Genomic DNA, 15,601 nt, shown 5'->3' with positions numbered 1-15,601 from the left:
GGCCCCGCGGGCCGCGAGCGCCCGGCCTGGGAGCCGCCGCGCGACCCGTTCCGCGGCCCGGAGCCCCGCGAGCGCGCCTACCGCGAGCGCGGGCCCCTGGCCCGGAGCCCCGAGCGCCGGCGGGACGCGCGCCCGGACGGCGGGGCGCCCCTGCCCGCGCGGGGCGCCCCGCACGGCGCGCGCCCGGGACCCGCCGCGCCGCCGCCCCCCGCGCCCCGGGCCCGCGCCCCGGCCGCCGCGCCGCCCCCGCTGGTGGCCGCGCCGCCCGCGCGCGCCAGGACGTCGCCGCTCGGGGCCGGGCCCGGCGAGGCGCGCGACTACCCGGCGCTGGGCGCCCCCGAGGTGGAGGCGCGGTAGCCGCGCGCGCCCGCCCCGGCGCCGGGGAGACTCGAGCTCGCGCCTTCCCCGCAGGTGAGGAGCGTTTTTAAGAGATTTGTATTTTTTTTAATTCTATGCTCTGTAGACATGCAGAGGAAAGAGCTTTTTGCTTTTCCGTTCGGGCGGGCGCTGGGGCCCGGCCCGGGCCTTGTTGATGGAGAGCCCGGGCGCCGCGCGCGAGCCGGAGCCGGCCCCGCCCCGCCGGCCGCAGGCGTCGGTGGTTCTTGAAGACACAGTGACGCGAGTGGAAGAGCCTGTTGACATAAAGCCACGAGAAGGCCGAGTGCCTGGCCCGGTGGACTCACTCGGCGTCCCGAGAGCCCGCGGGGCCGCTGGCCCGCCCGGCCCTCCGAGCCCCAGCCTGCCGGGCGCGGCGCGGCGCGGGGCGGGCCCGGGGGCGGCGCCCTTCCCTGCCGCGCCCACGCCCGCCGCCCCGGGAGGTTTCTCGCGGGCGGGGCGGCGCCGGCCTGGGTGGAGACGCGCGTGGGCGAGGCGAGGCGAGGCGGGGTCCCGGGGCCCGTCGGGGCCGCGCCCGCCGTCGCGCCTTCCCCCGCGGGGGCCTGGCCGCCCGCCCCACGGCCGCGGCGCGGGGCCTGGCGAGCGGGGCAGGGAGCGCGGGGCCGGCTCTGCCCGTGACCGAGCAGCGGGGCCGCGCGAGGGGGGCGCCGCCCCTCCCAGGAAGGCCGTGGACAGGGCGCCTGCGGCTGGCGAGCTGCCCTCCGCGCGGGGAGCCCCCACCCCGGGGCCCCCCAGGCTTCATTCCTCCTTTCTGAACCCCAGGGGACCCCGGCCCTGACGCCTCGGGCCTCCCCAGAAGACGCGCGGCCTGGGGCGCGGGGCGAGGCCTCCAGGCGACCCTTTGGGCGACGCCCGGCCCGGGAGCCCCGCGCCCGCGTGTCCTCGTCGCCCTCCCCAGCGCGCCCCGGGACTCCCGCAGGGGCGCCCTCGCCGGTGCCCGGACCCCGCGCAGTCAGGAGGGGCAGGTTGGGGGTCCCTGAGTCGCGCGGGGGAAGGGGCTGCGGAGCCCCCGGGGCTTTCCCGGCCCTCATGGGGCTTTCACCGGTGGGCAGCGGCCAGCGCCCGCGGGCGGGGGTTTCGGGGTGCAGGCCCCCAAGGCCCCGCAAGTCTTCGCCCTGAGCTCCCCGTTCTCTCCCCCTTCTGTCTCCCGCCTCGGCTGCCCCCGCCCCGCGGACGCGCCCCGCTGGGCCGCGGCCCCGGCAGGGCCCCCCCCAGCCGCGCCCCGACGGCGGCATCGCCAGCGGGCGGAGCCCCCACCCCGCCGGGCCCGCGTCCTGGCCTCGCCCCCTGAGGAGCGGGCGCAGCCCCCTCGGCTCGGGCGGGTCGCCCGGGACGGGGCGGGGCTCCGGGGGCTGCGGGAGCGGCGAACCAGGGCGACACCGAGGACACGAGGCCGGCCCCTCGGAGGCCCCGGCCCGGCCCGGGAGGAGGCTGGGCAGGAGACCTGACCCCCGCGGGCGCGGCGGGGGGCGGGGCCGGTGGGCGAGGGGCGGGGCTGGCTGACGAGGGGCGGGGCGGGGCCGGCGGGCTGAGGGGGCGGGGCGCGCGGAGTGGGGCGTGGCGATGGGCGGTGCTAGCGAAGGAGGGCAGGGCTGGCGAAGAGAGGAGCAGGCCCAGTGTGCTGGGGGGGGGGGGCAAGGCAAGGGGGCCGGCCAAGGGGCGGGGCGCGGCGGGGGGCGGGGCCGGCGGGCTGAGAGTTGGGCGTGACGGGGGCGGAGCTGGTGGAGGGGCGGGGCCGGCGGGCTGCGGGAGGGGCGGGGCTCGTGGCGCAAGGGCGTGGCTAGGGGCGGGGTTGGTGAATGGGGGCGGAGCCGGAGGGCTGAGGGTGGGGCGCGGGGAGGGGCGGGGCTCGTGGGGTGGGGGCGCGGCTGCGCGTCCCCGGGAGGCCCGAGGAGGCCGGTCACCCCCGAGCCGGCGGGGAACCGCAGACGCCGCGGAGAGCCGGTGACCGGGAGGCGCCGGGACGCCCGGGCCGGGCCGGGCCGGGGGCGAGGGCCCGTCGGGGCTGGTCTGGGGCGCGGGAACCGCTGCCCCCGCGCGGGGCCGTCGCCCGCCGGGGCCGGGCTCCCCCCGCCGCCCCCGCGCCTCTCCGGTTCCCTCCGGGCCTCCCGGGCGCGGCCGCCCCTCGGCCCTCCCGGCGTCCCTGCCCGTCTCCGCCGCCGCCGGCCCCGCGGCCCCCGCCCTCCCGCGCCGGGACTTGCCGCGGCGTCCGCGGGCACAGCCGCACCCCGAGATGGGGGCAGCGCGGGCCCGGACGCCCCGTGGCTCGCCGCGCGATGGTCGCCTCCCGCGCCGCGGACGCTGGGGGCGGGCGGCGGAGCGCGACAAGCCCGGCGGAGGCGGAGCCCCGCGGCCCGGGGCCGCGGCCTGGGTCCGCCGGAGAAGCCCCGGGGGCGGGCGGCGGCCGGGGCGCCCCTCCCCGCCGCGGGGGAGGCTCGTGGGGCCCCAGGGCCCGGCCCAGAGTTCGGCCCCGCCGGGAAGAAGCGCCTCTTCCCGCGGCCGCGGCCCGCGCGCCAGGCAGGCGCGTCCCAGGACGGCCGGGGCCTCCGCGGGGCGCCCCCCAACCCCCCGGCCCCCCCGCGCCTGTGCCGCGCCCCGACGGCGCCCGCGGGGGGCGGGGGGCGGTGTCCGGCGGCCGCGGCCATCGCGGCTTCGCAGACGCGGCGCCCAGGGAAGCGGGCTCGGGGCCCGCGGGACGCGCCTCCCGGGACGGGGCGGCGGGAGCCGCCGGCCGAGCCCCGCGCGGGCGGCTCGTTCTGGGCAGAGCGAGGGGGCGGCCCAGGCACGGTGCTGGGCCCGAGGGCGGCACGAGGCGGGCCCCACGGCCGGCCCCGGCCCGTGTCCAGGCGCCACGTCCGCCCGGGGGCGGGGGCGGGGGCGGGCGGGGGGGGGCGTGCTCCGGCCCTGGGGACCCCCGGCCGGCGCGCCCCGCCCGCCCCTCACCCCGGCGCGTTGGTCGCCGCATTCCCGGCTCCTTCGGGTCCTCCTGGCCCGGCCCCCGCAGCCCGGCGGCCCTGGGCGACTCCTGTGGGCGGGACGCGGCCCGCCGCGGGGGGCCTCGCGCTCCTCCCGCCCCGGGAGCCCGGGCGCCGCCTGCCCGGCGGGTCCTCGAAGCGGGGAGCGCGACTGCCCCGGGCGGGCTTCGCGGGCCGCGGGGACGCGAGGGCGGAACGGCGGGCGGCAAGGGGCGGGCGGGCGGGCGGCCCCCGGCCCGGCTCTCCCGGCGGCGGCGCCCGCTCCGGCTCCGGCCTCGGCCTTCGGCGCCTCGGGAGGGCGGGGGGCGCGTGGGGGGCGCGGCCCGGGGGGGTGGAGGCGCCGGGTCGGTGACGACGGACGCCTCGTGTGAAATAATTCAAAAATCAAAAATAAAGGCGGAAATGCTGCAAATCACGCCGCCCCCGCGGTCTGTGAAGGGAGGCGCAGGCGGCGGCGGGCGGCGGCGGGGGCGGGGCCGCCGTCGGCAGCGGGTCCCGCGGGTCGCCGGGAGCGGGGAGTCAGTCAGGGCCGCCGCCTCGCCACGCGGCCGACCGGCTGACGCGGCTTCTCAAAAACACCCATTTGCAGAAACCGCGAGCAAACAACAGAAACGGTGTCTTGATGGCAGACGGGGCTCTGCCCGTGGACGTGACGACAGAAATGTCGGGGCCTCCCCGGGGGCGCAGCGGGCTAAGCGCCGCACTGTGGAGCTGCCCGCAGCCTCTGCAGCACGCGTTCGATCCCCGGCCGGCCAGGGCGCTGACCCTCGTGGCGAGGGAGCCCCTCCTGGCTCCCCGCGGCTCCCCTCAGCAGTGGGCTTCAGTCCTGCTGCCTGTTCTGCTCCCCGCCCCGTCTCTGGGGAGTCCTCTCACCCCCCAGCTCTTGTGTGCATAAATATTTTTTTAAAAAAGACCCCAAGTAATTAGGAATAACCTGTGATCTCACTGACATCTGCATGACCCCCAAGTCATTAAGATTGACCTCTCTGTGAACTCACTGACCTCTGCGTGACCCCAGTGACTAGGAGATCCAACCCAGAATTCAGTGCGGGCGCTCCCAAGCTCACTGACCTCGCCGTGAACTCACTGACCTCTGCATGACCCCAAGTAATTAGATTTGCTCTCTCCGTGAACTCACTGACCGCTTCATGACCCCAGAGCAGTTAGGACTGACCGCCCGGGAGCCCGCTGACCACTTCATGATGCCTAGTGCTTAGGAGCGCGCTGCGTAAACTTGCATAAAATATTTTCTCTGAAGTATTTTTTTCATCTTCCAGTATGTCTTATTTTTCCTATCACCTGGATGCAGTTAACTCAGCACTATTTAAGTCTCACTTTAGGTTCTTTTTTTTCACATAAGATTTTTTTCCGTTTTTTTAAAATGATATGCTCCCCCCCTCAGGGTGAGTCCCCGTAGAATTTTTCGCCAGGGCCCCCGGGCACCATCACCACAGTCGCTTGTGCTCCTCCCTCCTCCCCTCGGATCCCTCTCCCTCCTCCTCCTCCTCTGCAGTATGTCTCTGGTTTATAATTACCTGTTTTTGCTTTGTTGTGTTTTGTACTATTTTTTTTTTTTACACTGATGGATTTGGTTTCTGTAAAGGGTCAGAACTGGACACGGTGCAGGTTCTCTGATCCCATGCAGACGGGGTAATGGAGGAGTCAGAGTCCTCAGTGGCTTTTTTGCAGGTCTTTTATTGGGGTTCACCAGGCATATGGCAGGCAGGGGTGCTGGCTGGGGGGCTGGGAGGCTGACAGGCCTCCCAGCCCCCAGCAAATCTTCACTCTATCTGGGCTCTCTGGCGTTGGTTCTGCTGCTTCTCGGCTTCTCTTTCAGCTTCGGCTTCGGCTTCTACTGCTGCTGCTGGCGTCCCCGTGACGCCGCCCTTAAAAAGCACAGTCTTAGCTCAGCTGAATCCCATCTACCTAGGCCCACACCCTACTCCAGGTGCCGCCATCAGGCATGCATTCAGGACAAGGATCCATCATCTCTCCTGATGGCGGGAGGGCAGAAAAGCCTGACATTTTCTTTACCCTACAGTTTCCCTATATTCCTGTTACATCACTTTAGGTTCTTTATAAACTGTTTCACTATTTGTGGGGATGCACATTCTAGTAACTGAGAAACTAAAAGTGGACACTATACCAACAATTTACTCAATATTGACGTAACTACAAAAAAATTTAAAAAAAACACATGGCATTTAAAAAAAAGGGGCTCCCCTGGTGGTGCAGGGGTTGAGTGCTGGGCTGCTTAGCTGCCCGCAGCCTCTGCAGCGCCGGTTCAATCCCCGGCCACCAGCAAGGGTCCTACATGGTGCGCAAACCTCTCCTGCCGCCCGCTCCTCCCCTCAGCAGTGGATTTCTTCATCAGTCTGCCTGCTCTGCTCCCCGCTCTGGCTCTGGTGAATTCTCTCACCCTCCTGCGCTTCTGACTGTACCCAGTGCTTGCATAAATAAATAAATCTTGAAAAAAAAATGGCATTTAACAATATAAATGTTGGCCGCTCCTGAGCTTATATATAAGCAAAGTTACTCGATTCATTTGTCCTAATGTGCTACCACTAAAAGCAGTCAGCCCATAATTTAACTCTATGGCGGATGAGACATCAGGACTTGGAGCAACTCTTATTGAAAGCTTATCTTAGTCCTAGACTACAGTGTTAACCAAGAGAAGACACGGGGTCTCATTAAACTGTTTTAATGTGTCTCAAACTTCTGACAGGTTTTGGGTCAAGTTGCTTCCATTAAAAAATAGTGATTTAGGGCCTCCCTGGTGGCACAAGGGGTTAAGCACTGCTCTATGAAGCAATCCCCAGCCTCTGCAGCAGGAGTTCTTCGATCCCCGGCCAACCAGGGAGCCACCACATGGCGAAGCAGACCTCTCCTGTCTTGTCTGCTGCTCCCTTCAGCAGTGTATTTCAGTCAGTTTGCCTGTTCTGCTCCCCGCTCTGTTTCTGGGGAAGCCTCTTATCCCCCACATCTCTGGCCTGTACCCCAGCTCTTGTCTGCATAAATAATTTTTTTAAAGATTTATATATTTATTTATACAAGCACTGGTAGTCAGAAGCGCAGGAGGGTGAGAGGATTCACCAGAGCCAGAGCGGGGAGCAGAGCAGGCAGAAGGACCGAAGGACACTGCTGAGGGGAGCAGCGGGCGGCAGGAGAGGTCTGCGCGCCATGTGGGACCCTCGCCAGCGGCGGGGATGGAACCGGCGCTGCAGAGGCTGCGGGCAGCTTTGCAGCCCAGCGCTCAACCGCTGCGCCACTGGGGAGGCCCCTAAATAGATAATTTTTTTTAAAAAAATAGTGATTTAAATAACAAATAGCTTAAAGCTACCACACGAAAGAAACCAAATGGTCCACAAAAATATTCTTCTTTCCTTGTGAAGGTTTTACAAGACGTTATTATCATTAACTGCTGGAGACCAGTGAGCAGGGTTAAGGTGAGGAACCCGAAAGAACCTTGAAATAAATGACAGACACAAAATAGGGTTTAAGAGAAGCAGGACCAGGGCCTCCCCAGTGGCGCAGCGGTTGAGCGCTGGGTTGCGAGGCTGCCCGCGGCCTCTGTGGCGCCGGTTCAATCCCCGGCTGCTCCCCAGCCACCAGAGGAGGGTCCCACATGGCGCGCAGACCTCTCCTGCCGCCCGCCGCTCCCCTCAGCAGTGTCCTTCGGTCCTTCTGCCTGCTCCGCTCCCCGCTCTGGCTCTGGTGAATTCTCTCACCTTCCCGCGCTTCTCACTGTACCCAGTGCTTGTATAAACAAAAACAAACAAATAAATAAAACATGCCTCTATTAAAAAAAAAAAAGAGAGAGAGAGAGAAGCCGGGCCTCTCATTCCGAGCTCAGGCATCCCTAGCGCCCGGTGCAACTCAATTTTATTGCTACAAACCGCCCCCTCCCCTCCTGGCTAGTTACTAGACAGTGAAGCATTTTCTCAGCGTTTGGCCGGTCCAGGCACACATTCACCGCCAAGGCTCTGTGTTATCAGGTATATTCTACTCCCTGTCTAATGTTGCCTCCCTCTCAGGCTTAGCTTTGCTGACACAGGAAAGGACATTGTGGTCTGGACTCGGGCCAGTCTTCCAGCCACGACCCCGACATTCTCCTTGTCTCAGCACTTCCCGCCTTAGGGATCTCTAACATTCCCCCCTTCTTTGTTCTTTAATGCAGCCTTGACAGTGAATATGGCGGCGGCGTTCAGTTATTTCCGCTCCCACAGCTTCTTCGTTTGCTTTTGTACTGGACTATGCAGAGTCACAGATGAGAAAAAACAAGGGTTAGTATAATGAATGATAGGGTGGCCCCCTTTTACAGGGAGATCAGCCTGGCCTCAACACAAAGAGTTTTCTGCAATAGGCAGACAGGGCTTTTAAAATAACAAGAGTTGGGCCTCCCTAGAGGCGCAGCAGGTTGAGCGCAGCGCTGTGAAGCTGTCCGCAGCCTCTGCAGCGCGGGTTTTATTCCCAGCCAGCCAGGGAGCTACCCACAGGGCGCAGCAGACCTCTCCTGTCTCCCCGCTGCTCCCCTCAGCAGTGGCTTTCAGTCAGTCTGCCTGTTCTGTTCCCTGCTCTGTCTCTGGTGAATCCTCTCACCCTCCTGCGCATCTGGCCTATACCCCAGCTCTTGTATAAATATTAAATAAATCTTTAAAAAAATCTAAAGTAAATAAAACTTTGTGAATAGGTACCTAGGGGCAAATTATCCTCTAGACTCCCCCTTTGTTGTTTTTCAAGTGCACATTCCAGGATGGAGCCTTAGGAGACAGCTTTTTGCAGGGTTTCAGTGTATGCTAGAGAAGAAACAACCAGTCACCAGTATTGTCCATGAATGTCCAGTGTGACAGTCCTTCATTCCTGGGAGTTAGTCTATTAGTCCATGGCGAAAGAAAAAAACACCAGGAGGCATTAGCCAAAACGAAACAGCAAATATATCTCAATTACTGTAAGAAAAAAAAATCTTGAAACTGGTTCAATCTCTCTGAAAACAATTTCTTTCCACTCTGACCTCAATTTTATCAAACAGTCCAGCAAAATATTTGTAAACTAAATCTACTTTCAGACCATTTTACCTATTTTTGCATAAACCCCCAGGGCAGAATAACCAAAGAGCAATTTTAACTGGCTTTGCTAGAATACTCCATACAGGATCAGAGTGAACATGTGACAGCCAGTCCTCGCAGGCTGCTGCAGGAACAAAGTCAGTTTCATCAGCTTCACCTGGGGTTTCTTTTTCTTGAGGTTACCAAGATTTTTTCTTTTTCTGGGTTGTCCAATCCTGCCCATGGGGGCAACCTCCTCATTCTCTCCGGAGGCTTCTGGAACCCACAGACAAAGCAGCTGGTTCTCCTCCTCTTGGTTCAGCTCAAATTCAACTTTACGGAAGAATTCCAACCAAAGTCACCAATGAAACATGTTTCCAATTTTCTAGGTGAAGCAGACAAAATTCCCTATTGAAGTTATGCAAAAATACTCTGCCATGAGTAATAAAAATTACTACCACTTTTCCATATGTGTTGGCATTAAGGGGAGAGGAAATGCAAACACAAGTTAGCTCTGCTTATCAAAAAAATCTAACATTGCTACAGAATCCTATCCTAGTCAGTTAAAACAAGGAAACTTCAACTCAAGACAAAATGCAAAAAAATCACCTGTATTATGTCAAGGAAAATGTGTCAAAATCAGGTTTATCTCTATTTAGTCCTTTGCAGGAAATTTTCTTTGTCAAAGGTCTATCAAGTGGACTCAATTGAGGTCTCCTTATAGAAACTTTTTTTTTTAAGATTTATTTATTCATACAAGAACCTGGACACAGGCCAGAATTGAGGGAGGGTTAGAGACAGAGCGGGGAGCAGAACAGGCAGACTGACTGAAATACACTGCTGAGGGGAGCAGCGGGTGAGACAGGAGGTCTGCTGTGCCATGCAGGTATCTCCCCAGGCTGGCGGGGATTGAACACGCGCTGCAGAGGCTGCAGACAGCCTCACAGTGCTGCGCTCAACTGTGCCACCCTAGAAACTATTTCTTTAAGAAACAATTTTTCCAGCTATTAAACCATGAAGTATATACTATTGCAGGACAACACTCAAAATTGACAATTTGTATACAGATCAGGTACTGAAAGATTTTATACAAGTTTCAGAAAACCAAATGCTTGCCTTTTAGTTTTACTTTACCAGGTAAACCAAATAGGACAAATTTATCTAATGCCTTTCCCAGGAGGAAAGGGGGAACCTCTTTCAATTGTCTCAGGAGCTCTACTGAGGTTTCACAAAATCCCCTCTGATCAACCAAGCGACAGACTACCAAATTATGCTTTAGATTGTTGGGAAGATTTGTCATAAGTATTAGAAAACAGCAGCAACAACAATATTTAATCATTTTTAAAAGATCTATTTATGCATATAAGAGCTGGGATGCAGGCCAGAGGTGGGGGGTGAGAGGACTCCCCAGAGACAGAGCGGGGAGCAGAACAGGCAGGCCCACTGAGATCCACTGCTGAGGGGAGCAGCGGGGAGACAGGAGAGGTCTGCTGTGCCTTGTGGGTCAGCTCCCTGGCCAGGATAGAAATCAGGCCTGCTGGTTGGTATTGGTGAGACTCCACCCCTAGGCCACCAGGGAGTCCCCCTTGGAATCTTAGACCAGCAATCAACCAGATCCAGAACTGGAATGGAAAACGTGCCCAAACAAATGATGTAGCCACAATTTACCAACAGCAAATCATTGCAAATGCAGACAAAGTCTGTTTAATTTTTCTGATCCAGACCTTGCAAAAACCCAGGTTATCTCCAAGTATGCATTATTAGTGCTGCCAGCAGTTCCCAGTGACTCTGAAGGCTCTTTGACCTTGCAGCCAGACAGACATTTGCTATTCTAAATGCTGTTGTTCCATTGTTGGCTTGCAACCCCCCACTTAGGCAGAGATCACAGTCAAAAAGCCCAAAGTCAGGGGCCTCCCCGGTGGCGCAGCGGTTGAGCGCTGGGTTGCGAAGCTGCCCGCAGCCTCTGCAGTGCCCTTTCGATCCCCGGCTGCTCCCCGGCCACCAGAGGAGGGTCCCCCATGGCGCGCAGACCTCTCCTGCCGCCCGCTGCTCCCCTCAGCAGTGGACTTTGGTCCTTCTGCCTGCTCCGCTCCCCGCTCTGACTCTGGTGAATTCTCTCACCCTCCTGTGCTTCTGACTGTACCCAGTGCTTGTGTAAATAAATAAATAAATAAATAGATCTTAAAAAAAAAAAAAAAGGCCCAAAGTCAGCCTGGGCCTCCCTGGTGGCTCAGGGGTTCAGCGTAGCAGCAGCCACTGCGGGCGCGTAAGTTCGATGCCCAGCCAGGTCTGCTGCGCCCTGTGGGCTGCTCCTGGGGTGGGGGAGTGGGGGGCGCGGAGGAGAGGTGGAACTCGCGCTGGTGACAGCTTGACGGTGCTGTGTTTAACCCTTGCGTCCCAGGGAAGCCCATGGGAGACACTTGAAGTGGTCACCAGATTCTTGTCAGGAAGCTGAGCACAGCCTGAGCTGCATGAGAGATGTCGCTGCCATTGGAATCATGATGCAGAGAACAAACTCAAGGCAGCGTCCTCCTGTCCACCAGCTCCCCCTCCGTGGGCAGTGGCTGCCTGCCTGTCTGAGACCCACCCCGGGCCGGGGCTTCTCTTGTATGCATGAATAAATAAACCTTGAAAAAAAAACCAAAAACCCGTAAGGCAACCCCCAGAATCGAAAAACGTACCTGCACAGCGTGTGTCCGACGCGGGCGTCACCCGCACCCTCCGCGCACACTCACCTCCAGGAGCAGCGTGAGCCCCGAAGACGCCGTGGGCAGCAGCCTGACGTGACCGCGCCCGCTGCCAGGAAATTCAAATCCCCTCCAGACACCCCCACTCCGAGGCGCAGGCCGCCGGCACCCGTCATGGGGAACAGGCCGCACCTGACGGAGCAGAGCTGAGAAGCCGCCAGGTGCAGCCCCAGGTGCTGCAGACCCCCCACCCGAACTGACGCTTCCAGAAGCGTTGGTCAGATCCCCAGGGCGAACCCCGGCCCACTGGGGGCCCCTCCAGGCGGGCCAGCCGTCTGCTCAGGGGCGCCCCAGCCGCACGGCAAGGGGTTTAGAGTGAACCCCAGCCGCTGGGGCCCCCGGAGTGGGGCTGGCCGCCTGCGCAGAGGCGGGCCCTCTGCACTCCCAGCCCCCTGCGCGCCCTACATCCCCCTACTGTGGTTTCAGGTGCTGCCCACCGCATGGTCCTCTTCTGCTCCCCTTTCTCTGTCGCAGCCCTCATGTCCTCTGTGGGGTTCTCCGGGGCTACCCAGGCCCACTGAGAGTACCCACACGACCTGGCCAGCCTTCCTGAAAGCAGCCTTTCTCGTGCTAGCGCAGTGCCACAGTGTTGCTGCCTGGACCCTCCAGACTATGAAGTGACCTAGGGTTGGGGGGTGGTCAGTGGGGTTGGGGGGCCAGTAAGGGCACCCTCCTGGCTCCAGCCCAGCGTTTCTCAATCAGGCAGAGAAGTGGACTTGGGGGCTGGGGCACCCTGCTCCTGACCTCCTGGAACCAATTCTTTGCTTCCTGCCTCGCTACCCCCAAACAGCATTGGTCAGCTCAGTGTGATTTTTATTTATTTGTTTTCAAGATTTATTTATTCAAGAACCGGGGTACAGGCCAGATGTGCAGGAGGGTGAGGATCCACCGGAGACAGAGTGGGGAGCAGAACAGGCAGACTGATGAAATCCACTGCTGAGGGGAGCAGCGGGCCGGACAGGAGAGGTCTGCTGCGCCATGTGAGTAGCTCCGCGGCCAGCGGGGATGGACTGGCACTGCCGAGGCTGCGGACAGCTCCACAGCCCTGCGCTCAACCAACTGCACCACAGGCAGGCCCAGCTCAGTGTGATTTTTAAAGGAAAAGGTCCCTTCTCAATAGCTCCACAGGTCTGAAAATTACCCAAAACGACTTGGCTGATTTTTTATGAGATGATCGCCAACTGCTACCAAAATCTAAAAACAACAGTAATAAAAAACCAGCTCTGGCCCAGCTTCCTTTATAAATGAACTTGTAAAACTTCCCAAAAAATGTTTCCAAACCATGCTGCAGGAGGGATCCCAGGGAAAGGGGAGGGTGGCCCCAGCAGGAGGAGAGAGAACCCGGAGGGAGGCTGCGGAGAGTAAAGCAGCAGGAGGCAGAAGGCCTCTAACTGGCCCCCGGCGGAATCCAGCGGAGCCCGGAGGAAGCGCAAGGCGCAGCAGAATTGAGGGGCCTCAGTCGGCAACCAGGTCCCCCGTGGTTCAAAGGAAAGACCATCTTTGTCTTCATTCTTTTCTTTCTTTAGAGTCCGGCTTTGACCTGGACTAGAGCCCAGGCGGGTCAGTGGGACCCACTGCTGGCCCAGAGGACAGGCAAGGCCGAGACCACACCAGGACTCTGCCCGGGCGCGGGCGGCCAGGCCCTGCCTGCAGCGCCAGGATCCAGGAGGCCGGGCTGGACCTTGCTCAGATTCATTAAATAAAGGAAAAATCATGAAGCCTCCGTGTCCCCCCAGGGGGCCTGCAGGGCCACCACCGGGGCAGGGGGAGGCCTCTGGCCAGGGACGGGGGCAGCCTGGGGTCATGCACCTACCTGGCTGTGCCCTCCCCACCGCCTCAGTGGACCTGAGGGTCTGGCAGGGGCCCCTGAGGCGGGCGCCACGCACACCGTGTCAAGAGCACTGGCTGCCGGAGGCTGGGAAGAGGCACCAGGTGCTGCTTGACCACCTCTGGCCACCAGGACCCGGCGGCCTCCAGACCAGGGCTGCCCCCACCCCAGCCCTGCAGGCCCGCCAGGGGGGCAGGCAGGCGCGGCGCAACCGAACCGTGGGCCTCGTGGCACCCAAATCTGCTCAGTGACTGCTGCAGGGGGTGGGGAGGGCAACAGGCCTCATCCACAGTCGCGCTGTGGCCAGGAACGGCTGGTGGCCGCCCGCTGCAGGCCGGTGACGGGTGCACCCGGGGCAGGAGCCCCCACAGGGCCACCGCCCCTGCTGGGCCCCTCGGCCTCACCCCACGGGGGGACAGGCCAAGCTCCGTCCTCCCTGCCGGGCCCTCCTCTCGGGTCCAGCCGCAGGGCCCAGCGCCCGCCCGCGGGGAACTGGGGCTCCGGGTCCTGCCCGCAGGCTGGGGCTCGGGCGGCGCGGGGGAGGCCAGCGCGGGAGGGGGCGCCCGCCACTGCCCCTGGGCCCCGCGGGCCAGGCCGGGCTCGCCCCCGCTGCCCACGGACACCGCGGGGGTGGCAGGCTTCCCCAGGCGGGGGCGGGGCGGAAGGGGCGCCCACCCCTGTCCCCGCAAACCCCAAAGCCGGGCCGTCCCGCCAGGAGGGGCGCAGGAGAAGGCGGGGCGCTCGCAACATGGACTTTAATCAAGCAGAACATCGCGTCACAAACAACGCTGGAGCCCGGGGGAGACCCCGTCGGGGGCCCGCGCGCCCCCAGAAGCGCAGGGCGGGAGTGTGAGCTCGGCCCGGCCCCCCCAGCGTCTGTCAAGGGCTCCCCCAACAGCGGGGCGAAAGCAAACTTGAGCCGGGGCGGGAGCGGGGCGGCGCTCAGTCCAGGCTGCCCCCCGCGAGCGCGAGCAGCATGCGGGCGCCCCAGAAGGCGTCGCTGGAGGCCTGGCCCTCGGGCCACCGCACCTGCGGGGACGAGTCCGTGAGGCGCCCGCAGCCGGCCTGCCCGGGTCGTTCCCCCCACGGGCGGGCGCGGCGCGGCTCACCTGGCCGGCGGGGCTCACCTGGGCGGCGGGGCTCACCTGGCCGGCGCGGCTCACCTGGCCGTTGTGGCTCACCTGGCCGGCGGGGCTCACCTGGGCGGCGCGGCTCACCTGGCCGGCGGGGCTCACCTGGGCGGCGCGGCTCACCTGGCCGGCGGGGCTCACCTGGCCGGCGGGGCTCACCTGGGCGGGCGGCGGCGGCGGGGTCGGCTCCGCGGCAGACTCGGGGCGGCGGGGGGCGGGCGCGGCCGGGGCCAGCGCTGCGGGGCTGGAGAAGGGCCGGGTGGGGACAGGCCCGCCGCCCACCCCACGGGCCCGGGCGCCCTCAGCCTGCGGCGCTGCGGCCACACTCTGGGGGCCCGTCGCGCGGGCAGCGAGGCTCGGGCAGCGGCGGGGCCGGAGGGCGGAGCCGCGCCCAGGAGCCTCCACCGGAGCGCGCGGGCGGCCGGGCGCCCCAGCACCGAAGCCCCCTCGGGCGCAGGACGGCGGAGCTGCCGGGGCCGCCGGGGCCTGAGCGTCGGGCACTCGGGTCTCCCGCCCGGGGCGTCCGCAGGTGAGCCGCGCCCCCGGCTGCCGCCCCCCGCCCCGCGCCCCGGGGGCCGCGCTCCCCCCACGCCCGGGAAGGCCGCCTCCCCGGGGCGCCAAGCCCGAAACCGCGGGGCTCACCTCGGGCCGGGGGCGGGTCCAGGCGCCCCCAGGAAGGCCCCCGTCTCGGCCCCGGGGCGGCCACCACCCGGCGGGTCCGCGGCTCCTGCACGGGACGAGCGCGCGCCTGGGTGCCCGGCGGGGCGGGCGGGGGCGCGGGCAGAGCGCGGCCCCATCCCGCCGCCCCCGCGGGGCTCGGTCGTCCAGGGCCCTCCCGGACTGCAGCGGCCTCCTGTCCCCCGACCCAGGGGCCGAACACCGCGCCCGTGCAGCCTGGCCACCCGGTTTCCGGCCCCGTCACACCCCGCCCTGGGGCCAGGCCACTAGCCTTGGGGTTTCTCCCTTCACCCAGCTGCCATCTCTGCCCCCCCCTCCACTCAAGATGCTCGCGCAGCCGCCCCCTCCCCTCCCCCGCCCGGGGCTGCCCCAGGTCTCCCTGCAAGACAGGCCGAGCCACCGACCTCTGCCCAAAGCCAAAGGCGGTCAGGGTGCCCCGTCCACCCTTTCTCTGCCAGAGTGACCCCCCAACCCTATCCGCAGCCCCAGGCCGACTGCCCAGACCTCAGGCCCCCCGACCTCTGCCCTGGGGCAGCCAGGCGCCCGCCCGCTGCACCCCTCCAGTCATCAAGGACAGTGCCTGACGAACAGCCCCTGCACTCCCTGAGCCTCCCCACTCACAGGGTGGGAGAAGGGTTCCCCATGCCCCCAGGACAGAAGAAAGAGGCCCAAGCCCTGGTGAGGGGAGGCCACAGGTCAGCAGAGGCCTTAGTGCAGCCCCAGGGTGGAGGCCATGGGGGCAGAGGGCAGGGCCCTGGGGGGCGGCCTAGGCTTCAGAGAACATCACCCCACACGTGCGGGA

This window comes from Talpa europaea, assembly GCF_964194135.1.
Source record: "Talpa europaea genome assembly, chromosome: 14".
NCBI classification, from domain to species: Eukaryota; Metazoa; Chordata; class Mammalia; order Eulipotyphla; family Talpidae; genus Talpa; species Talpa europaea.
Note: the sequence above shows the minus strand (reverse complement) of the source record.